Consider the following 24,793-nt stretch of genomic DNA (forward strand, 5'->3'; position numbering starts at 1 on the left):
GTGCTTGGGTGCCCTGGGACGCTTTCCCTTTTTTCCCCTGACTTTCTACTTGGGTGCAAAGGGAATTACTTGCGAGCACCAGGGGAAGAGTTGGGGTCCTGGGGCGATGGATGGGCACTCCAGAGGCTCTTGGGCACTCCAGGGAGATGCTGGTTTGCTCTGAGGAAATGCTTGTGTCATCCAAGGAGATCTTTTTAGTGCCCTGTGGCTATGCTTGGCAACTTAAGAGAGGTGCTTGGGTGCCCTGGGGTGACGCCTGGGTGCTCCACGCAAGTGCTTAGCTTCACCAGGGAAGTGCTTCAGTGTCCTGTGGAGATGCTGGAGTGCTCTGGGAGATGCCTGGGAAATGCCTGGCTACCTGGGGAAGATGCCTGTGGGATCCAGGGAGGTGCTTGAGTGACCTGCTCAAATGCTTGGGGATGTGGGAAGCTGCTTGGCTGCTCCAGAGACATGCTTGAACAATGCAGGGAGATGTTCTGGAGCTCCAAGATGACGCTTCTGTGCCCCAGGGAGACGCATGCTTTCTCCAGGGAGGTGCATGGCTGCTGTGTGCAGGTGCTTGGGTGTTCCAAGGATGATCCTGGGTGCCCCATGGAGATGCTTGGGTGCCCCCAGGTGATCCTTTGGTGCCCCTTGGTTTGCTCACGCACAAAAGATGGAGACTCACAACGATGCTTGGGCTCTCCAAGTACGTGCTTGGTTTCCCCAGGGAGATGCCTGGGTGCCACAGGAAGATGCTTGGGTGTTTCAGGAAGGTGTCTGGGTGGCCTGGGGATATGCTTGGGTGCTCCCAGGGAGGCGCTTGTGTTTCCAGGAAAATGCTCTAGGATGTCCAAGTATGCCTGGGGCAGACGCTTGGGTGCTGCACAGAGATGTTTGCATGCTCCAAGGGACACCACGGTGGCTTGCTGAGAGACTTGGGTGCTCCAGGGAGGTTCTTGAATACCCCACGCAGGTGAGCGGGTGCTCTGGGGAGATCTTTGGCTGCCTCAGCAAATTGCTTGTGCAGCACGGGGAGGTGCTTGTGCGTACCAAGGCTGTGATGGGTGACACAGAGTGATGCTTGGGGATCCTGGGGATCTACCTCTCCTACCCCAGGGAGAAGTTAGGGTACTCCAGAGAGGTCTCTGCATGCTTCACAGAGGTGCTTTTTGAACGACCGAGATGCTGAAAGAACTTGCTTGGGAGCTCTGGAGGGACGTCCGAGTACCTTGGGATGTGCTTGGGTTCCCTGGGGAGATGTTTCAATAATGCTGCAGTGGGGTGCCTGAGTGCTGCGGGGAGATGCGTGGGTCCTCCAGGAAGATGCTTGCGTTCTCGCAGGGTTATGCTTGTGTGCCTCAGGGAAATAGCTGCGTTCCTGGGGAGATGCTTTGCTGCTGCTGGGGAATCGTAGAATCACAGAATATCCCGAGTTGGAAGGGACCCATAAGGATGATCAAGTGCAACCCCTGGCACCGCACAGGTCTACGCAAAATGCTTGGGTCCTTAAAAGGGTCACGTTTGGATGCCCTGCAATGACGCTTGGGTGCTCCAGAGAGATGCCTGGCTGAGCCAGGCAGAACCTTGTGAGCTCAGGGTGATGTTGGGATCTCCTGGAAGGTGCTGGAATGCCCTTGGATGATGCCTCACAGGTAGAATGTAGTGCTTAGGTGTCCTGGGGAGATGCTTGTCTACTCCAACACAAGGCTTGTGTGCCCTGGGGAAAATCTCGGTGATTTCAAGAGGTGCTTATGTTCCTTGGCGAGAGGCTTGGGTGTCGTGGAGAGTGCTCCAGGAAGGTGCTTGTATTCCCAAGGGAGACTGGTTCTTTCCCTAGGGAGGTTCATGTCTTCTCTAGGGAGGTGCCTGAATGCTCCTTGGACATGCTCGTGTACTCTGGGGAGCTGCTTGGGTACTCCTAGTACAATAGTCGGGTGCTCCGGGGAGATGCTTGGCTGCTCCCAAGATGGGGACTGGTCTGGGGAATGTTTGGCTGCACCTTAGAGCACAAAAATCTATCCCCTAATCACACAAAGTTCTGCCCCAGGCACCCAAGCATCTCCCTGCAGCACAGAAGCACCTCCCTGCAACACCCAAGCACCTCATTGCACCTCCCACAGGAACCTTCCCACCACAGTCCTACATCTGACTGGAGAACCCAAGCATCTCCCCAGGGCACCAAAACACCACCTGGGGCACACAAAGATCTCACTGGACATGGGAAGCACCTCCCTTGGCACCCAAGAGCTTCCGAGGGCTGCACAAGTACCTACCAGGGTCATTCAAGTATGTCCCCGTGCTCATGCACGCATCCCCCAGGGGACACAGACACCAAAGAGCAGGAACCAAGCATCTCCCCACAGCACTCCAGCATCTCCCTGGAGCCAAGCATCACACAAAAAGCACCCAACCATCTCCCTGGAGCACCCAAAATCCTCCCTGGACAAACAAAGCTTTACCCCGGATCAAACTAGCCTCTCCCTTGGGCACACAAGCACATCTCCTAGGGTACACAAGCATCCCCAAAGAGCACTCAAGCATTTCTCTGGAGCCACCAAGAAACAGCCAGGATCACCAATCCATCTTCCTGAGACATCCAAAAGAATCTCTGCATCACCCAGCTGTCTTCTTGGAGAAACCAAGCATCTCCCTGCACACCCACGGAGCATCTGGACACAGCAGCTAAGAAGCCTGGGGAGCACCCAGATTCTTCCCGGCATAGCCAAGAACTTCCATCGAGCAAGAAAGCAGCTCCTGAGTCCCGCGGGCATCTTCTGAGGCACCCAGGCATCATCTCCGCACCGGGATGAGCACACAAGCATCTCCTCCCCACAGCGGTTCCTGGGCCATTCAGGCTCGCACTGCACTTCAGCCCCTGCTCCATCGCGCACTCACCTCCCTGTCCTGCCCTGCTCTGCCCTCTGCTGCCTGCTGCCAGGGGCTTCCATCCCGACTGGGGCCTGCCCGCAACCAGGGGCCTTTTATCCCGACTGGGCTGCCGTGTCACGGCCCCACTGTGACGCCTGGGTGACACAGCCACCGCTGCCCCGCTGCCCATTGTGACGCCTGGCTGACACATTTCCTGCGTCCCATTTCCCTGGGACAGCCAAACACCTTGCTGGGGAACGCAATCACCTCCCTTGAAGACCAAAGATCTCCCTGGGGGACCCAAGCATTTTCCCAGGGCGTGCTGCCATCTCCTCAGGGCGTTCAAGCACATTCCAGGAGCACACAGTCTTCTCCTGGAGGCACCCAAGAACATTCCCAGAGCACCCAAGCATCGCTTTGGAGCAAGAAAGCACAACACAGGGGCACCCAGGCATGTCTCAAAAGCACCCAAGCATCTCCTTCGTGCAATCTAGCATCTCCTCAGGGTACACGAGCACCTCCAGGGGCATCCAGCTATCTTCCTGGGGACCCCCAGCACTTCCCTGTGGTCCACAAGCACTTCCCAGGCGGACACAAGCTTGTTTCCAGTAAACCAATGCTTCTCACCTGAGGAAACACACATATCCCCACAGCACCCACGCCTCGTTCTCCAGCGCTCAGCGCTCTCGTTGGAGCATGCAAGCACCTCAGCGGGGCAAACAAACACCTTCTCAGGGAACTCAACAACACTCTTGGAGCGCTCAAGCACCTCCCTGGAGCACACAAACTGCTCTCTGCAGTACTCATGCACATCCTGGGGCACCCAAGTGGCCCCAGAGCAATAGAGCATCTTCCTAGAGAGCCCGAAGACATTCCCAGGGCACACAAGCATCTACCCGGGGTACATAAGCATAGCCCTGGGCCACAAGAAAAGCCTCCCTGGAGCACACAAAGTTATCCCCTAAGCACACAAAGTTCTGCCCAATCACCCAAGCATCTCCCTGCAGCACAGAAGCACCTGCCTGCAACACCCAAGCACCTCATTGGAGTGCCCGAGATTCTTCCCACAGCACTCGTGCATCTGAGTGGAGAACGCAAGCATCTCCCCAGGGCTCCACAACACCACCTGGGGCACACAAACATCTCACTGGACATGGGAAGCACCTCCCTTGGCACCCAAGAGCTTCTGTGGGATGCACACGCTCCTGCCAGCCATCAGCCGAGGGGACGCCAGCATTTTCCATCTGGCACCCAAGCATCTCCCTGGTCACCCAAGCATCTTCCTGGACATCCCAGGATCTCCCCGGGGCAAACGGGCATCAATCCACGTCACCCCCTACACTTTCCGAAAGCCCCAAGGCTCCTCCCTTGCTCATTACATACTCTGTCCACGGGACACACAAGCACTACCTTGGAGCACCAAAGAATCTCCCCAGGACACCCCAACACCTCCCTTGAATATGCAGACGCCTCCATGAGGAACCCAAGCATCTCCCCAGGGCACCCAAACATCTGCCTGGAGCACCAACACACCTCCCGACACAACACCAGCATCTCACTGCAGCACCGAAGCATCTCCCCTGGGAACCCAAGCACCTCCTGAGGCACACACCCATCTCCCCAGGGCTGCTCAGTGTCTGGGTGACACCAAGCATCCCCCTGCAACATGCAATTTCCTCCTTTTGGAAACCGAGCATGGCCTTGGCGCACACAAGCACCTCCCGGGATCAGCCCTGCAGAGCCTTGGAGGAGACAAGAAGCTCCCTGGGCACACCAGGCTCTTCCCAGGGCACTCAAGCACCTCCCTGGAGCACCCTGGAATCTCCATTTCAACCTTGGTTGCCCTGGGACATGCCTGGGTGCTCCACGAACATGCCTAATATCTAATGGAAATGAATGCTCTGGTAGTTTAAGACCGTCTCCTAGAAGATGCTTGAGTGCTCCAGAATGGGGCTTGCATGGCATGGGGAGATGCTTCAGTGCTCAAAGTGAGAGCTTGCGTTCTAGGGTTATGTGCTTGGGTGCCCTGGGACGCTTTCCCTTTTTTCCCCTGACTTTCTACTTGGGTGCAAAGGGAATTACTTGCGAGCACCAGGGGAAGAGTTGGGGTCCTGGGGCGATGGATGGGCACTCCAGAGGCTCTTGGGCACTCCAGGGAGATGCTGGTTTGCTCTGAGGAAATGCTTGTGTCATCCAAGGAGATCTTTTTAGTGCCCTGTGGCTATGCTTGGCAACTTAAGAGAGGTGCTTGGGTGCCCTGGGGTGACGCCTGGGTGCTCCACGCAAGTGCTTAGCTTCACCAGGGAAGTGCTTCAGTGTCCTGTGGAGATGCTGGAGTGCTCTGGGAGATGCCTGGGAAATGCCTGGCTACCTGGGGAAGATGCCTGTGGGATCCAGGGAGGTGCTTGAGTGACCTGCTCAAATGCTTGGGGATGTGGGAAGCTGCTTGGCTGCTCCAGAGACATGCTTGAACAATGCAGGGAGATGTTCTGGAGCTCCAAGACGACGCTTCTGTGCCCCAGGGAGACGCATGCTTTCTCCAGGGAGGTGCATGGCTGCTGTGTGCAGGTGCTTGGGTGTTCCAAGGATGATCCTGGGTGCCCCATGGAGATGCTTGGGTGCCCCCAGGTGATCCTTTGGTGCCCCTTGGTTTGCTCACGCACAAAAGATGGAGACTCACAACGATGCTTGGGCTCTCCAAGTACGTGCTTGTTTTCCCCAGGGAGATGCCTGGGTGCCACAGGAAGATGCTTGGGTGTTTCAGGAAGGTGTCTGGGTGGCCTGGGGATATGCTTGGGTGCTCCCAGGGAGGCGCTTGTGTTTCCAGGAAAATGCTCTAGGATGTCCAAGTATGCCTGGGGCAGACGCTTGGGTGCTGCACAGAGATGTTTGCATGCTCCAAGAGACACCACGGTGGCTTGCTGAGAGACTTGGGTGCTCCAGGGAGGTTCTTGAATACCCCACGCAGGTGAGCGGGTGCTCTGGGGAGATCTTTGGCTGCCTCAGCAAATTGCTTGTGCAGCACGGGGAGGTGCTTGTGCGTACCAAGGCTGTGATGGGTGACACAGAGTGATGCTTGGGGATCCTGGGGATCTACCTCTCCTACCCCAGGGAGAAGTTAGGGTACTCCAGAGAGGTCTCTGCATGCTTCACAGAGGTCCTTTTTGAACGACCGAGATGCTGAAAGAACTTGCTTGGGAGCTCTGGAGGGACGTCCGAGTACCTTGGGATGTGCTTGGGTTCCCTGGGGAGATGTTTCAATAATGCTGCAGTGGGGTGCCTGAGTGCTGCAGGGAGATGCGTGGGTCCTCCAGGAAGATGCTTGCGTTCTCGCGGGGTTATGCTTGTGTGCCTCAGGGAAATAGCTGCGTTCCTGGGGAGATGCTTTGCTGCTGCTGGGGAATCGTAGAATCACAGAATATCCCGAGTTGGAAGGGACCCATAAGGATGATCAAGTGCAACCCCTGGCACCGCACAGGTCTACCCAAAATGCTTGGGTCCTTAAAAGGGTCACGTTTGGATGCCCTGCAATGACGCTTGGGTGCTCCAGAGAGATGCCTGGCTGAGCCAGGCAGAACCTTGTGAGCTCAGGGTGATGTTGGGATCTCCTGGAAGGTGCTGGAATGCCCTTGGATGATGCCTCACAGGTAGAATGTAGTGCTTAGGTGTCCTGGGGAGATGCTTGTCTACTCCAACACAAGGCTTGTGTGCCCTGGGGAAAATCTCGGTGATTTCAAGAGGTGCTTATGTTCCTTGGCGAGAGGCTTGGGTGTCGTGGAGAGTGCTCCAGGAAGGTGCTTGTATTCCCAAGGGAGACTGGTTCTTTCCCTAGGGAGGTTCATGTCTTCTCTAGGGAGGTGCCTGAATGCTCCTTGGACATGCTCGTGTACTCTGGGGAGCTGCTTGGGTACTCCTAGTACAATAGTCGGGTGCTCCGGGGAGATGCTTGGCTGCTCCCAAGATGGGGACTGGTCTGGGGAATGTTTGGCTGCACCTTAGAGCACAAAAATCTATCCCCTAATCACACAAAGTTCTGCCCCAGGCACCCAAGCATCTCCCTGCAGCACAGAAGCACCTCCCTGCAACACCCAAGCACCTCATTGCACCTCCCACAGGAACCTTCCCACCACAGTCCTACATCTGACTGGAGAACCCAAGCATCTCCCCAGGGCACCAAAACACCACCTGGGGCACACAAAGATCTCACTGGACATGGGAAGCACCTCCCTTGGCACCCAAGAGCTTCCGAGGGCTGCACAAGTACCTACCAGGGTCATTCAAGTATGTCCCCGTGCTCATGCACGCATCCCCCAGGGGACACAGACACCAAAGAGCAGGAACCAAGCATCTCCCCACAGCACTCCAGCATCTCCCTGGAGCCAAGCATCACACAAAAAGCACCCAACCATCTCCCTGGAGCACCCAAAATCCTCCCTGCAGAAACAAAGCTTTACCCTGGATCAAACTAGCCTCTCCCTTGGGCACACAAGCACATCTCCTAGGGTACACAAGCATCCCCAAAGAGCACTCAAGCATTTCTCTGGAGCCACCAAGAAACAGCCAGGATCACCAATCCATCTTCCTGAGACATCCAAAAGAATCTCTGCATCACCCAGCTGTCTTCTTGGAGAAACCAAGCATCTCCCTGCACACCCACGGAGCATCTGGACACAGCAGCTAAGAAGCCTGGGGAGCACCCAGATTCTTCCCGGCATAGCCAAGAACTTCCATCGAGCAAGAAAGCAGCTCCTGAGTCCCGCGGGCATCTTCTGAGGCACCCAGGCATCATCTCCGCACTGGGATGAGCACACAAGCATCTCCTCCCCACAGCGGTTCCTGGGCCATTCAGGCTCGCACTGCACTTCAGCCCCTGCTCCATCGCGCACTCACCTCCCTGTCCTGCCCTGCTCTGCCCTCTGCTGCCTGCTGCCAGGGGCTTCCATCCCGACTGGGGCCTGCCCGCAACCAGGGGCCTTTTATCCCGACTGGGCTGCCGTGTCACGGCCCCACTGTGACGCCTGGGTGACACAGCCACCGCTGCCCCGCTGCCCATTGTGACGCCTGGCTGACACATTTCCTGCGTCCCATTTCCCTGGGACAGCCAAACACCTTGCTGGGGAACGCAATCACCTCCCTTGAAGACCAAAGATCTCCCTGGGGGACCCAAGCATTTTCCCAGGGCGTGCTGCCATCTCCTCAGGGCGTTCAAGCACATTCCAGGAGCACACAGTCTTCTCCTGGAGGCACCCAAGAACATTCCCAGAGCACCCAAGCATCGATTTGGAACAAGAAAGCACAACACAGGGGCACCCAGGCATGTCTCAAAAGCACCCAAGCATCTCCTTCGTGCAATCTAGCATCTCCTCAGGGTACACGAGCACCTCCAGGGGCATCCAGCTATCTTCCTGGGGACCCCCAGCACTTCCCTGTGGTCCACAAGCACTTCCCAGGCGGACACAAGCTTGTTTCCAGTAAACCAATGCTTCTCACCTGAGGAAACACACATATCCCCACAGCACCCACGCCTCGTTCTCCAGCGCTCAGCGCTCTCGTTGGAGCATGCAAGCACCTCAGCGGGGCAAACAAACACCTTCTCAGGGAACTCAACAACACTCTTGGAGCGCTCAAGCACCTCCCTGGAGCACACAAACTGCTCTCTGCAGTACTCATGCACATCCTGGGGCACCCAAGTGGCCCCAGAGCAATAGAGCATCTTCCTAGAGAGCCCGAAGACATTCCCAGGGCACACAAGCATCTACCCGGGGTACATAAGCATAGCCCTGGGCCACAAGAAAAGCCTCCCTGGAGCACACAAAGTTATCCCCTAATCACACAAAGTTCTGCCCAATCACCCAAGCATCTCCCTGCAGCACAGAAGCACCTGCCTGCAACACCCAAGCACCTCATTGGAGTGCCCGAGATTCTTCCCACAGCACTCGTGCATCTGAGTGGAGAACGCAAGCATCTCCCCAGGGCTCCACAACACCACCTGGGGCACACAAACATCTCACTGGACATGGGAAGCACCTCCCTTGGCACCCAAGAGCTTCTGTGGGATGCACACGCTCCTGCCAGCCATCAGCCGAGGGGACGCCAGCATTTTCCATCTGGCACCCAAGCATCTCCCTGGTCACCCAAGCATCTTCCTGGACATCCCAGGATCTCCCCGGGGCAAACGGGCATCAATCCACGTCACCCCTACACTTTCTGAAAGCCCCAAGGCTCCTCCCTTGCTCATTACATACTCTGTCCACGGGACACACAAGCACTACCTTGGAGCACCAAAGAATCTCCCCAGGACACCCAAACACCTCCCTTGAATATGCAGACGCCTCCATGAGGAACCCAAGCATCTCCCCAGGGCACCCAAACATCTGCCTGGAGCACCAACACACCTCCCGACACAACACCAGCATCTCACTGCAGCACCGAAGCATCTCCCCTGGGAACCCAAGCACCTCCTGAGGCACACACCCATCTCCCCAGGGCTGCTCAGTGTCTGGGTGACACCAAGCAACCCCCTGCAACATGCAATTCCCTCCTTTTGGAAACCGAGCATGGCCTTGGCGCACACAAGCACCTCCCGGGATCAGCCCTGCAGAGCCTTGGAGGAGACAAGAAGCTCCCTGGGCACACCAGGCTCTTCCCAGGGCACTCAAGCACCTCCCTGGAGCACCCTGGAATCTCCATTTCAACCTTGGTTGCCCTGGGACATGCCTGGGTGCTCCACAAACATGCCTAATATCTAATGGAAATGAATGCTCTGGTAGTTTAAGACCGTCTCCTAGAAGATGCTTGAGTGCTCCAGAATGGGGCTTGCATGGCATGGGGAGATGCTTCAGTGCTCAAAGTGAGAGCTTGCGTTCTAGGGTTATGTGCTTGGGTGCCCTGGGACGCTTTCCCTTTTTTCCCCTGACTTTCTACTTGGGTGCAAAGGGAATTACTTGCGAGCACCAGGGGAAGAGTTGGGGTCCTGGGGCGATGGATGGGCACTCCAGAGGCTCTTGGGCACTCCAGGGAGATGCTGGTTTGCTCTGAGGAAATGCTTGTGTCATCCAAGGAGATCTTTTTAGTGCCCTGTGGCTATGCTTGGCAACTTAAGAGAGGTGCTTGGGTGCCCTGGGGTGATGCCTGGGTGCTCCACGCAAGTGCTTAGCTTCACCAGGGAAGTGCTTCAGTGTCCTGTGGAGATGCTGGAGTGCTCTGGGAGATGCCTGGGAAATGCCTGGCTACCTGGGGAAGATGCCTGTGGGATCCAGGGAGGTGCTTGAGTGACCTGCTCAAATGCTTGGGGATGTGGGAAGCTGCTTGGCTGCTCCAGAGACATGCTTGAACAATGCAGGGAGATGTTCTGGAGCTCCAAGACGACGCTTCTGTGCCCCAGGGAGACGCATGCTTTCTCCAGGGAGGTGCATGGCTGCTGTGTGCAGGTGCTTGGGTGTTCCAAGGATGATCCTGGGTGCCCCATGGAGATGCTTGGGTGCCCCCAGGTGATCCTTTGGTGCTCCTTGGTTTGCTCACGCACAAAAGATGGAGACTCACAACGATGCTTGGGCTCTCCAAGTACGTGCTTGTTTTCCCCAGGGAGATGCCTGGGTGCCACAGGAAGATGCTTGGGTGTTTCAGGAAGGTGTCTGGGTGGCCTGGGGATATGCTTGGGTGCTCCCAGGGAGGCGCTTGTGTTTCCAGGAAAATGCTCTAGGATGTCCAAGTATGCCTGGGGCAGACGCTTGGGTGCTGCACAGAGATGTTTGCATGCTCCAAGAGACACCACGGTGGCTTGCTGAGAGACTTGGGTGCTCCAGGGAGGTTCTTGAATACCCCACGCAGGTGAGCGGGTGCTCTGGGGAGATCTTTGGCTGCCTCAGCAAATTGCTTGTGCAGCACGGGGAGGTGCTTGTGCGTACCAAGGCTGTGATGGGTGACACAGAGTGATGCTTGGGGATCCTGGGGATCTACCTCTCCTACCCCAGGGAGAAGTTAGGGTACTCCAGAGAGGTCTCTGCATGATTCACAGAGGTGCTTTTTGAACGACCGAGATGCTGAAAGAACTTGCTTGGGGCTTTCAGATGGCAACCTAGTTGTCGTAGGACATGATAGTAAGGACAGAAATTTCTGCTGATATGAAGAAGAGAAAGAAAAAGACCTGTGCAACACACCGTTGATAGATGGCCCTGGTGTCCCAGAGGGAATTGGCCATGGCTTTGGGGAGAGTGGTGGAGATGCAGCCCACGTCGAGGAGGGCGAGGTTGAGGAGGAAGAAGTACATGGGGGTGTGAAGGCGGTGGTTGCAGGCTACGGCTGTGAGGATGAGGCCGTTGCCCAGGAGGGCAGCCAGGTAGATGCCCAGGAAGAGCCAGAAGTGCAGGAGCTGCAGCTCCCACGTGTCTGCGAATGGCAGGAGGAGGAACTCGGTGATTGAGCTGCTGTTGGACATTTCCTGACAATGGAAATCGTTGCCTGTTAAAAAGGTGAAGGCAGAACAAAGTCAGAACAGACTTCTCTGAGGAAAACATATTGGAAGTCTTAGATCACCCCCAGCCTGAGCCTCTCTTTGCAAAGAACCTTTATGCAGCTCTCTTGAGCTCAAGATGATGCTAGCTGAGAGTGGCACTGGGAGTAGGGGCTGTTGTGGAGTACTTCCTGCTGTGCATCGGGAGGGAAAAAGGAACACAGGGAAAACTCAAGTTCAGTCCACTTGTCAGATCCATGAGATTTGCAGAGCTGTTACAAAAAGCTCATGTGAACGCAGAGGCAAAGCTTCAGGGGGTTTGTTTGCTGTGTTTTATTCCATTTGCCCCTATAATCCTTAGGAGACGTATCGGGTGGTTGAACTCCATGAGATTTCCTGTGCAGACCTGGTGAAATCCTGTGGGTGCCAGTAGTCAAAGGGACTGTCCCTTGGTGAAGACTGAGCAGAGCAGCTCTGCCCAGCAGTCCTGTTCACAGCTGCCCTTTGTCACCCCTCTGTGAGCTGCAGGAGCATCCCACTCAGGTGTTTCCCTGAGACGAAACTGGAGACAGCTGAGAGCAGAGAAGCCCCAGTCCCAGTGCAGCTGGACAGCATCCTCACCTTGTCTCTGGGTGAAGCTCTGAGGCAGACTGAGGTTGGGAGCTTCTCTTCATCTGGGCTCTGCTTGCTGTGCTGGCCATGCCTGCCCCACAGCCCATGGGCTGCAGGGGGGAGAGGAGGCCAGGGAGGGGCTGCTCCAGGGGAAGGGGACTGTACTGCAGGGCATGGCCACGAGGTGCCCGAATCCCCCCTGCCACGGCGTTTCTGGCAACAGCTCCTTCTGCCTGCCTGCCCCTCTCTCTGCTGCCTGCAGCTGTCCCTGCTGGGAGCTGCTGCTCTGCGCCCACCTCTTCTTTCCCCCGCCCGTGCTCACAGACCCCATCCCACGCAGCTGTGCTCAGTGCTGCCCTGCAGCACCCTGCCACCCAACAGGGCACTGCCAAGGGGCACCTCCATGGCTGCAGGAGCTACAGGGCAGCTGACAGAGAGCCCGGCATGGCCAGCCAGGGCAGGGTGTCCTGGGCTGACTGGGGGCACCTGGGCTAGGGCACTGCAAAGGGCTTCCTCCAGACTTCCTCACCTCGCAGTGCAATCCAGCAGGACTCTCAAAGCCCACTGCATTGCCCACTGCCCTCCCAGAAACAAGACCCAGGAGGAGACCCTTCCAGGACGTGCAGCTGCATGGCCCTGCAGCCAGAGACTTAACTTGTCAAGGGCTGTGCAGATTTCTCCTGCAGTCAGCTCTCAGCATCCTCCCACTCCCAACTGCCTTCAGCCCTTCTCCTCTCCCCTCTGTGTCTCTGCTGTGGTCAGAGCCCCCAGCCCTGCTGCGCTGTGCAGAGGAGCTGCTCCTGGGCAGAGCTGTCTCTCTGCACCAGGGCCCTCTTGCCAGGAGCTCTCTCTGTCCCAGGAGCCTGGCCCAGCTCAGCACCAGAGGCCCAGCCCAAGGCATTGGAATCACCCCTCTGGGGGCTTTGGTGATGAGCCCACGAACCTCAGGCACTGAGAGACAATTGAGGAAATCTCTCAAGAAGTCCAGGTCAGATGCAAGTTTCCTGCAGTGTCCCCCGAGGGCCAGCACTGACACAGCCTCCCTTGGAGCTCATTAGAGCAGAACATTGGAGGCAGTGAGGACAAGGAGACAAAGGCAATGTGAAGGTGACACTGATGTGTAGACAACCTGGATGTGTTTCACCAAAGAAAAGGACTAGGCCTTGTCCCCTGGCACCCTGGAAGGGAAATCTGTTTCTGTCACACCTTGCTCAGGGCTCTTCCTGGGGCAGTAGGAGATAGAGATGTGCATTGCCAAGTGCAGGAAAATAGTCTGACCCCTGCCTGGTTCATAGGTGGGCGAGGTGTCAATTAGACTCTGGTGCTTTAGCAATTGGCTGTCTCCTCATAGGCTTTAGTGGCAGAGACAACAGCCATAGCCATGGACACAAATATCTCATAAGACAGCTGTCTGTGAAGCCGGCCTGGTTCCTGGTGAGCAGGCACCTCTGCTCTATGGCATCGCTCGTGGTGCCCAGGCCCTCCTCCTCCTGGGCACGGCTCACTCAGCATGGTCCCAGTCTGCCCTGATGTGTGGGGTTACTCTTGTCTGGTACAGGACTAGGCTCTTCTCCTTGTAAATGTCAAGAGGTTTCTGCAGGAGAAATCCTGGGATTTCTCAAGGTTCTCCCTGACCGACGCTCCATTCTGTCAGCTGTTAATATCTGCAGGCGGATGGCTCACCCTGACTGTGCTGTCTGTTATAAGAAAATATCCCCCGCTTATTCCATACATTCTACGTCATGCTCAGGTCTGACACTTTCCAGTTAATCACTACCACCTTTTCTGTCTTTTGAGATACATAAAAAATGTCATGTAAACACTACAAAACTGTTCAGCTCTGTTATTGGCACCAGCTACGAAAGGAGAGGAAAACTTTCTGTCAGTATATTGGGGAGATTCTGTTTTATTACAGAAAAGCAAAGAGAGAGGCAGTGCTGATATATAGGTAGACAAAACAAAACAAAACAAAACAAAAACACAGAGCAGTTTCATAACTGAATGGACACTGTATAATTCAAAACCATTTTTCTAGGAAACTAATGAACAGAAGTGACAATGAAGATAAAAGTAACAATAATGATAATGAAACAAGTATCCAGGAAATCACTTTTGGAGAAAGAGGAGAAATTTATCAATATTCAGAAACATCCATGAAGCTACTTTTCTAACAGCATCTCTGAGCTCCTTGTTTCTTATGCTGTAGATGAGGGGGTTCACTACTGGAGGCACCACCGAGTACAGAACTGCCACCACCAGATCCAGGGATGGGGAAGAGATGGAGAGGGTCTGCAGGTAGCCAAATATGACAGTGCTGAGAAACAGGGAGACCACAAACAGGTGAGGGAGGCATGTGGAGAAGATTTTGTGCCGGCCCTGCTCCGAGGGCATCCTCAGCACTGCCATGAAGATCTACACATAGGACAGCACGATGAAAACAAAACAGCCAAACCCCAAAAAAGCGCTGAACATGAGAAATCCAACTTCCCTGAGATAGGAGTCTGTGCAGGAGAACTTGAGGATGGAGGGGATTTCACAGAAGAACTGGTCCACAGCATTGCCTTGGCAGAGGGGCAGGGAAAATGTATTGGCAGTGTGCAGCAGAGCATAGAGAACCCCACTGCCCCAGGCAGCTGCTGCCATCTGGGCACAAGCTCTGCTGCCCAGGAGGGTCCCATAATGCAGGGGCTTGCAGATGGCAACATAGCGGTCATAGGACATGATGGTGAGAACATAAAACTCTGCTGATATCAAGAAGACAAACAGAAAGAGCTGTGCAGCACATCCTGCATAGGAGATGGCCCTGGTGTCCCAGAGGGAATTGGCCATGGCTTTGGGGAGAGTGGTGGAGATGCAGCCCAGGTCGAGGAGGGCGAGGTTGAGGAGGAAGAAGTACATGGGGGTGTGGAGGCGGTGGTCGCAGGCTACGGCGGTGAGGATGAGGCCGTTGCCCAGGAGGGCAGCCAGGTAGATGCCCAGGAAGAGCGCGAAGTGCAGGAGCTGCAGCTCCCGCGTGTCTGCGAATGCCAGGAGGAGGAACTCGGTGATGGAGCTGCTGTTGGACATCTGATCCTCCTGGGAATTGGGATCTGCTCCTCTGGATAGGGAGGGCTGTCCAAGGAGGAAAGAGAATTAAAATGTTAGGGTAGACCTCTGTGAGGAAAACCTAGCCTATTTTATTATTTTTATTTTTCTTTCTTTCTTTCTTTCATTTTTTTTTTTTTGAAACCGTAAAAAACTGCCTCTTCACTTCTGGGAGGACTGGTCCTCTGCTTGATGTCAAAGTAGTGCTGCCTGAGGTTGCTAGTGGGGGCAAGAGACTCTGCAGGAGACAGTGCTGACTTATAGCAAGAAGTAAATGGAACATGGGGTGGTCTCAAATGAACTGTGTTTGATGTAACAAGGAGTTTTGGAGTACACTTTCTCAAAATTCACCCAACTGCAGAGCAGGGCTTTGTGCACAGTGCTTTGGTTTGTTACTTTATACTTGTCCCCCTCCACCTGAGGAGTGTATTTAAGGCACAAATCCTTGGCACTTGTACTGCCCACCTAGTGAAACCTTGGGGTCCTGGGAGGCAAAGGGGCTGTCCCTCAGGGCAGAGTGAGGACAACTGGTGTGTCCATCACTCCTGGTCTCAGCTGCCCTGTGCGGGCACCTCTGGAGGATGGTCACACACAGGTGTTCCCCTGAAAAGAACCTGGATGCTGCTGAGAGCACCTGAATCCAGGTTCAAAGTGCAGATCCCCAAGCCCCTCACCCATCTCATCGTACCTGAGGAGGATCTCAGCTCTCTGCTCTTCTCCAGGGACAGGGAGGGATCATAGCAGCTGCCCATATACAGCCATCCACCAGCATTTCTATGGCCTTAGGACTGAAGTTTCTTCTCCATGGGGCTGCTAGATAACACAGGGCTGCTAGGGAAGAGCTTTGCCCTTGTGCAAGGCAGCCTGCAGCCCAGCAAAAGCCCCAGTGACATTAGGGCTGGAAGTCTACGGTGTGAGAAAAAGGAGAGTAGGGAGTGGCTCCAGGGGAGGCATCTGCAGTACAGGGATGGCAGGGAAGTGCTCAAATCTCTGCTGCCACTGAATTTCTGGGAGCAGCTCCGTCTCACTCCCTGCTTGTGGCTCTGCTGCCTGCAGCTGTCCCTGCCTGCAGCTGGGTCTCTGTCCCCACGCCTCCTGCCTGCAGGTCACAGCCCCCATCCCACCCGCTGGGTGCTCAGCTCTGCCCTGCAGACACCTCCTGGCAGCAGGGCTCTGCCCAGCGGCAGCTCGCTGGGGGCACGTCCTAGAGACCAGGTCACAGAGACCCTGCTGACACTGCCCATGTGGTGATGGAGCTTTCTATGGGCTGAGGGGCAGGAAAGGGACTTGCTGGGGTCCTTGTAACCCTCAGTTGGAAGGCTTAGGCGTATCAACCTCTTCTTGGAAATAGCAGCCTCTATTTCCATTCCCACAAAGACAAAAAAGAAAAAACTGAAAGCAAATAGTCTGGAAAGCTGAGCCTAAAGTATCTAACCCCTGATTGTCTTCTCGCCTTAGATACATCCCAGTTGTGCTGTGGAACTGAAAGCAGCCTGCCCCAGCCAGCAGCCTCCCACCAGCAGCAGGACCCTGCCCTGCCGGGGGGGCTCCTTCCACCCGCAGCTTCTCCCCGCAGCGCCCTGGGCAGCTCCCCGCGCAGGCTGAGTGCTGAGCCTGGCAGGCGGCAGAGGCCCTGCCCCGGCACACAGCCCCTGGGGCACAGCAGGGACCCTGCTCTGCACCACAGCCCTGGGCACCCCTGCCTGCACCCGCGCCTTCTCCTTCCTCCAGGAGCTGCGGCTGCATTGCCCTCCAGCCAGAGACTTACCGGGGTCAGGGCTGGCAAGTGTTCTCCCCCAGCGAGCTCTGTGCATCCTGCCACTTCTGCCTGCCTTTACCCACTCTATCTCTGCAGGCAGTGCCCCCAGCCCTGCTGCGCTGGGCAGAGGAGCTGCTCCTGGGCAGAGCTGGCTCTCTGCAGCGCTGCGCGCTTGCCAGGAGCTCCCCTTGGGCCCAGGAGCCCGGCCCAGCTCAGCAGCACAGGCCCAGCCCAAGGCCTCCCTTGCTCTGTCCTCCACCAGGCTCCCTTCATGTGTCCCTGGGGCTCCTGGGCTCACAGCTCCTGGAAGGCAGCAGGGTCCCTCCTGGGGAACACACTTGGAAGCAGACAAAGCAAACACTGACTGGCCCTCTCTAAGCACTGCGCTGACTGATTCCTGCAGCAGGAATTGCCCTGCCAGGGTGCGCAGGGGTGCGGGACGTGCCAAAGTTCCTCTCTGTTGTTCAACTTACTCATCAGTGAAGTCAATGATGTAACAGAGTGCACCCTCACAAACTTTGCTGATGACACAAAGCTGGGAGGAGTGCCTGATACCCCAGAGGGCTGTGCTGCCATTCAGAGGGGCCTGGACATGCTGGAGGGATAGGCTGAGAGGAACCCCGTGAAGTTCAACAAGGGCAAGTGCAGGGTCCTGTCTCCTTCCTAGGGTGGAATAACCCCCAGCACCAGTACAGGCTGGGAATGACCTGCTGGAAAGCAGCTCTTCAAAGAAGGACCTGGGAGTCCAGCTGGACAGCAGGCTGAGCATGAGTCAGCAGTGTGCCCTGGTGGCCAAGAAGGCCGACGGGATCCTGGGGTGCATTCGGAAGAGTGTTGCCAGCAGGCCAAGGGAGGTGATCTTCCCCCTCTACTCAGCCTGTACAGGTGCTTGCTGTTATTCCTCCCTAGGAAGGAGACACTACAAAGAAAATGTGGTATGCATGAGAAGCCTGACAGGGTTAGAAAAGCAACTTTTAGTTGCAGAATAAGCAATAGGGCTGAATTCTCCTGAAATGCTACTAGTTCCTTGACAGAGCGGCACACTGCCACAGTCATGGTGACAGCCTGGCAGCTTTGTGCCTGGGTATTAGTGAGATCAGCCAAATGGGATGAAGGCTTTGTTCCTCATCCCTACTGTTGAGAGAGGGGTTTTGCCTCTCAGCAGGAGCTATCGCTGCCACATGTCACCCAGGCAACGTCTGTGAGTGGCAACTGCCCTTGGGGCCCAGAGATGTGCAAAGCCTTGGTTCTCTTGCTTTCCAATATCCACTGGCATTCCATCCAAGCTAAGCAACCCAAGGCCTTCTCCAGAGCTGGTCATCACGGAAAGGCACTTCTGGGACTCCTTGCAACAGCCTGCAGTAATGCTGCCATTGCTTATGTCAATTGTGGGTGCCTGGAGTGTTTCAGACTCTTCTAGAGGTGAGTTTGAAGTATGGGAATGCTTTATACAAACACAAAAGAGCTTTGACATGTTGGCTTGTGCTCAGTGACTTCTGTCCTAGAGCACTGCAGGTTATTGAATCAAAGACTGGAGTGCGCGGAGCGCATCCAGTGTCCTAGAGTCATTCACACACTGGCTGATACTGACTTGGTTACTGAAAATAGTCTGGTTGGGGTCTTCAGCTTCCCAGATGTCTGCCAGAAAGACAACACAGCAGAGAGGAAATAGTCTAGGAGGTCTCTGGAGTGTGTGGAAGATAAGCAGGGGAGGTCCCAGTCAACTGTCGGTTAGCAAATGTGACGCCTATCTACAGGAAAGGCCCAAAGGAGGACCCAGTGAACTACAAGCCTGTCAGTCTGAACTTTGGTGCCGGGGAAGGTTATGGTGCAGATTATCTTGTGTGTCATCCTACTGCATATATAGGACAACATATAGGTGATCAGGCCCAGTCAGCATGGATTTATGGAAGGCAGGTCCTGCTTGACGAACCTGTTCTCCTATGAGAAGGTGATGCACTTAGTGGATGAGGGAGAGGCTGTGGATGTTGTCTGCCTAAGGTTTAGTAAAGGTTTTGACTCTGTTTCCCAGAGTTAAATCCAATTGGCGGCCAGTCACAAGTGGTGTCCCCCATGGCTCAGCGACAGGACAAGAAGAAATGGCCTCGCGTTGCACCAGGGGAGGTTTAGGTTGGATATTGGGAAAAACGTCTTCCCTGAAAGGGTCGTGATACATTGGAACAGGCTGCCCAGCAATGTGGTGGAGTGGTCATCTCTGGAGGTATTCACAAGACATACAGATGTGATGCTTAGGGACATGGTTTAGTGGTAGACGTGGCAGTGTTAGGTTAACAGTTGAACTCGATGATCTGAGAGGTCTTTTCCAATCTACATGATTCTGTGGTTCCATGGTTCTAGGAGTCTAACATAGGTCATAATCATTGGAAGGCAGCCACTGCAGTCTGGGAACTCGAGACTATGGCCTGGACAAGACCATAGGTTGTGAGAGGGATTCCTGTGGGCTGGCACCATGCATCCTGGCACACGTTCCAGTGGATTCCTGGAGTTAACTACACTTGAAATGGCCATTGAGACCCCCAAGAAAATCATTTTGCTCCATGTGCGATAAACTCAGGCTGAAAGACTCAGGAGCAGGTGAATTTGAATGACTGTGGCAGAGCCCAGCAGCTTGCCCCAGTCTGGGAATATGTCCCCTTCCATCTAGTGAAATTAAAAGGGATTAATATCAACAGACCCATCAGGTCAATCTGCATAATACGGAGAAGTAATGGTTCTTGTGCTGTAGGTGCAGCAAGCAGGAGGCCTTGTGTTGTGGTTTAACCCGGCTGGCAGCTAAACACCACACAGCCGTTCGCTCACCCTCCCCCCTCCCTCTCTGGGATGGGGGAGAGAAACGGGAAAGTGAAGCCGGTGAGTTGAGATAAAGACAGTTTATTAAGACAGGAATATAATAATAACAATAATAATAATAATAGTGATAATGATAATAGTATTAATAATAATAATGTGTAAGAAAACAAGTGATGCACAATGCAATTGCTCACCACCCGCTGACCGATGCCCAGCCTATCCCTGAGCAGCCGGCCCCCCCACCCCGGCCAGCCACCCCTATATATTGTTTAGCATGACGTCAGATGGTATGGAATACCCCTTTGGCCAGTTGAGGTCAGCTGTCCTGGGTCTGTCCCCTCCCAGCTCCTGCTGCACCCCCAGCCTGCTCGCTGGCAGGACAGAGCGAGAAGCCGAAAAGTCCTTGGCCTGGTGTAAACACTGCTCTGCAACAATTAAAACATCAGCATGTTATCAGCGCTCTTCTCATCCTAATCCAAAACATAGCACCCTACCAGCTACTATGAGGGAAAATTAACTCTCTCCTAACTGGAACCAGGACAGATATCCACCCCTTATTCCATACCATTTATGTCATGCTCAGGTTACACTCTTTCCAATACATTCTAATTAATCACCATTTTCTTTAATGTTATATAGCAATTATGGTAGCGATGACATACAGTATTATATAATAATTAACATACTACAATTCAACTCATGGGCTATTCTCTAGTTTGTTGTACAGTGGGGCTTCTTCAGCACGAACCACCTCCTCCTCTGATGATATCCCAAAGTATTTGCCTTCTGGCCAGTCCATAATCACCTCCAAGATTCCTGGGCGACTGGGGTTTCCTATTCGAGCCCGCTGAGTAATCAGTGCAACCCACTTGCTCCATGTAGCATCAGTTGCATGATGTGTAGAGGGGACCCTTCCTTTGAACATCCAGCCTAGTACCGGCAGTCGGGGTGCCAGGAGGAGCTGCGCTTCAGTACCGACCACTTCCGAAGCAGATCGAACTCCTTCATATGCTGCCAATATCTCCTTTTCAGTTGGAGTATAGCGGGCTTCAGATCCTCTGTATCCCCGACTCCAAAACCCCAGGGGTCGACCTCGAGTTTCCCCAGGTTCTTTCTGCCAGAGGCTCCAGGTGGGACCATTCTCTCCGGCTGCGGTGTAGAGCACATTCTTTACATCTGGTCCTGTTCGGACTGGCCCGAGGGCTACTGCATGAACTATTTCCTGCTTAATTTGTTCAAAGGCTTGTCGTTGCTCAGGGCCCCATTCAAAAGCATTCTTCTTACGGGTTACTTGGTAGAGCGGGTTTACAATCAGACTGTAATTTGGAATATGCATTCTCCAAAACCCCACGACACCTAGGAAAGTTTGTGTTTCTTTTTTGCTAGTTGGTGGAGACATAGCTGTTATCTTGTTGATCACATCCATTGGGATTTGACGACGTCCATCTTGCCATTTAATTCCTAAAAACTGGATCTCTCGTGCAGGTCCTTTAACTTTATTCTGTTTTATGGCAAAACCGGCCTTCAGAAGGATTTGGACTATTTTCTTCCCTTTCTTGAAAACTTCTTCTGCAGTGTCACCCCACACAATGATGTCATCGATGTACTGCAGGTGTTCAGGAGCTTCCCCCTGCTCCAGCGCAGACTGGATCAGTCCATGGCAAATGGTAGGGCTGTGTTTCCACCCCTGGGGCAGCCGATTCCAAGTATATTGGACTCCCCTCCAAGTGAAAGCAAACTGTGGCCTGCACTGTGCTGCTAGAGGGATGGAGAAAAATGCATTAGCGATATCAATTGTGGCATACCACTTGGCTGCCTTTGATTCCAGTTCATACTGGAGTTCTAGCATGTCCGGCACTGCAGCACTCAGTGGTGGCGTGACTTCATTCAGGCCACGATAGTCCACTGTTAGTCTCCACTCACCATTAGACTTTCGCACTGGCCATATGGGACTATTAAAAGGTGAATGAGTCTTGCTGATCACTCCTTGGCTCTCCAGTTGACGAATTAGCTTATGGATGGGACTCAGGGAGTCTCGGTTGGTGCGATATTGCCGCCGGTGCACAGTTGTGGTAGCGATCGGCACTTGCTGTTCTTCAACCCTCAGCAACCCCACAACAGAAGGGTCCTCTGAGAGACCAGGCAAGGTAGACAACTGTTTAATGTCCTCTGTCTCCAAAGCAGCTATGCCAAAAGCCCAGCGGAACCCTTTTGGGTCCTTGAAATATCCTCTTCTAAGATAGTCTATGCCAAGGATGCACGGAGCATCTGGGCCAGTCACAATACGGTGCTTTTGCCACTCATTACCGGTTAGACTCACTTCAGCCTCCAATACAGTTAACTGCTGGGATCCCCCCGTCACACCATAAATACAGATGGGCTCTGGCCCTTTATAGCTTGATGGCATTAGAGTACATTGTGCACCGGTGTCTACCAAAGCCTTATACTTCTGTGCGTCTGACGTGCCAGGCCATCGAATCCACACAGTCCAATAAACTCGATTGTCCCTTTCCTCCCCCTGGCTGGAGGCAAGGCCCCTCTAGTCCTGGTCAGAATCTTCATTTCTGTGTTTAAAGGACTGCCTGCTGGAAGTTGGAGCAGCAAACTTTTCAGAGAACTCCTTTTTCCCAATTGTTTTCCTTTGCAATTCACGTACCCGTGCCTCTAGGGTCGCAGTAGATTTTCCATCCCATTTTCTCATGTCCTCTCCATGGTCACGTAGGTAAAACCACAGGGTGGCGCGGTGTGTGTGCCCACCATATTGTCTTCCTTGCATAGATGAACGTTTACCCCTAATAGCTGAGACACTGGTTTGTACAGGTGGGGAGGAAAATAATCTCTCTTCAAGTTGGTGGATCTTTTCAGAAAGTTTCTCCAAAGCATTCTCTTTTAGCTGGTGGACACTGGTTCGTTCAGGTGGAGGGGAAGATAAATTCTCTTTAAGTTGGTGGACCTCTTCAGAGAGTTTCTCCACAGCTGAGACACAGGCCTTTAGGGAAGAGGAGAGATTTCCTTCGTACTGCCGGAGTATTTTAGTCACTTCATTCACTGTGGGATTCTCCTCCGCTTTCCAGGCTAGTATTGCCAATGAGCTGGCATATGATGATGGTGCACTCTGTACAAACTTCCGCCACATGGGTTGTGTACACCGGACTGCATCTGGATCTGCGGATGTTTGTGCGTCGTCTAGGTCCTTATAAATTACTTCCCGTACGGCCAATTCCCTCAGGTACTGAATTCCCTTCTCCATGGTGGTCCATTTGCCTGGTAGACATACAAGTTCTTCCTTGAAGGGATACCTTTCCTTCACAGCTGACAGGAGACGCCTCCAGAGGCTGCGAGATCGTGCTCCATCTCCAATTGCTTTGTCAATGCATGCGTCCCTAGCAAGGGATCCCAGCCGCCTGGCTTCCTTGCCCTCTAATTCCACATAATTGGCTCCCGTGTCCCAGCACCGGAGCAGCCAGGTGACAAGCTGCTCGCCTATACAGCGACCAAAATCTTTTCGCACATCTCGTAGCTCACGCTGGTATAGAGTCCGGGTAATTACTGTTGATTTTTCAACATCCTCATCCTCATCTTCAGTCTTCTGCACCTTTGATGGCCGGTATAGAGTCCGGGTAGTTACTGTTGATTTTCCGACATCCTCATCCTCATCTTCACTCTCCTGCACCTTTGATGGCTGGTATGGAGTCCGGGTAGTTACTGTTGATTTTTCGCCATCCTCATCCTCATCTTCAGTCTCCTGCACCTTTGATGGCCCAGCCTCGTCTTCACTACGCCCAGACTTAGCAGAAGACTGTCTGCGTTTTAAACGACCTGAGCCTCTATACCATTTTTTCACCTTGTCTACAGGGGCAACTTGCACTGCTACAGCTCGTTTCTCTGACCCAGACACAGGGTCTGCCACAGGGGTTGGAATACCCTCTGCGGGGTCAACTTGCACTGCTACAGCTCGTTTCTCTGACCCAGACACAGGGTCTGCCACAGGGGTTGGAATACCCTCTGCGGGGTCAACTTGCACTGCTACAGCTCGTTTCTCTGACCCAGCCACAGGAGTGGGGGCAGCTGCAGGAGCTGGAGCGGCTGCAGGGGCTGGAGCTGGAGCGGCTGCAGGAGCTGGAGCTGGAGCGGCTGCAGGAGCCGGAACGGCTGCAGGAGCTGGAGCTGGAGCGGCTGCAGGGGCTGGAGCTGGAGCGGCTGCAGGAGCCGGAACGGCTGCAGGACCTGGAGCGGCTGCAGGAGCTGGAGCTGGAGTAGCTGCAGGAGCTGGAACTGGAGCGGCTGCAGGAGCTGGAGCGGCTGCAGGAGCTGGAACTGGAACGGCTGCAGGAGCTGGAGCTGGAGCGGCTGCAGGAGCTGGAGCGGCTGCAGGCGCTGGAGCTGGAGCGGCTGCAGGAGCTGCAGCTGGAGTGGCTGCAGGAGCTGGAGCTGGAACGGCTGCAGGAGCTGGAGCTGGAGCGGCTGCAGGAGCTGGAGCGGCTGCAGGAGCTGGAGCTGGAGCGGCTGCAGGAGCTGCAGCTGGAGTGGCTGCAGGAGCTGGAGCTGGAGCGGCTGCAGGAGCTGCAGCTGGAGTGGCTGCAGGAGCTGGAGCTGGAACGGCTGCAGGAGCTGGAGCTAGGTTGCTAGTAGCATCAATTGCAGCTCGATAGGCACAAGCCAGACCCCAGCACGCTACAGTGATTTGTGTCACTTTGGAACTGCCAGAGTCATGACACCTTTTTTTCAAGCATTCTGCCAGCTTTTTAGGATTTTGCAGTTGTTCAGGGGTGAATGTCCAAAACACTGGAGGTGACCACTGCTCTAGAAACCTGCCCATATCCTCCCACACTCCCTGCCACTCGCAACTATCCCGCCTCAAGACAGATCTCCGGATGAGATTCCTAAGTAGTTGTTTAACCCTCCACAAAATCTGAAGCGCATTCAGGAGACATAACAACAAGAGCAGGCTGGTCTGAGTATCCCAAGGATATTCAACATCTTGGAGAACCACCGTAACTAGCTCGGGGGATAAGAGGGTGGTGGTGAAGGAGAAAGGGAGAGTGAACAGGTAGGGAAACATGTCTTCCCCTGTCCCCTTCACAGATTGGCTCCCTGACGAAAACAGGCAATAGGTGTAATTGCTAATAGTTTCCGAGATATGGGTTCCAAAGTATAAAGTCGACGTCAGTGCTGAGTACAAATACCAGGTTAAAGTCGTGACCAGATATTTCATCATTTCATAA

General features: G+C 54.3%; 1 protein-coding gene and 1 pseudogene across 1 annotated transcript in view; one reads left to right on the plus strand and one right to left on the minus strand.

Moving 5' to 3' along the window:
* The window catches only part of LOC136787245 (ceramide synthase-like), a 573,680-nt gene that overhangs the window by 438,237 nt on the left and 110,650 nt on the right, over positions 1-24,793 (plus strand). The gene's annotated exons all lie outside the window — the stretch shown is intronic.
* Positions 14,021-14,980, minus strand: LOC136787299 (olfactory receptor 14C36-like; annotated as a pseudogene).

The sequence above is a fragment of the Anser cygnoides genome, chromosome 28 (assembly GCF_040182565.1).
Source record: "Anser cygnoides isolate HZ-2024a breed goose chromosome 28, Taihu_goose_T2T_genome, whole genome shotgun sequence".
NCBI lineage: Eukaryota > Metazoa > Chordata > Aves > Anseriformes > Anatidae > Anser > Anser cygnoides.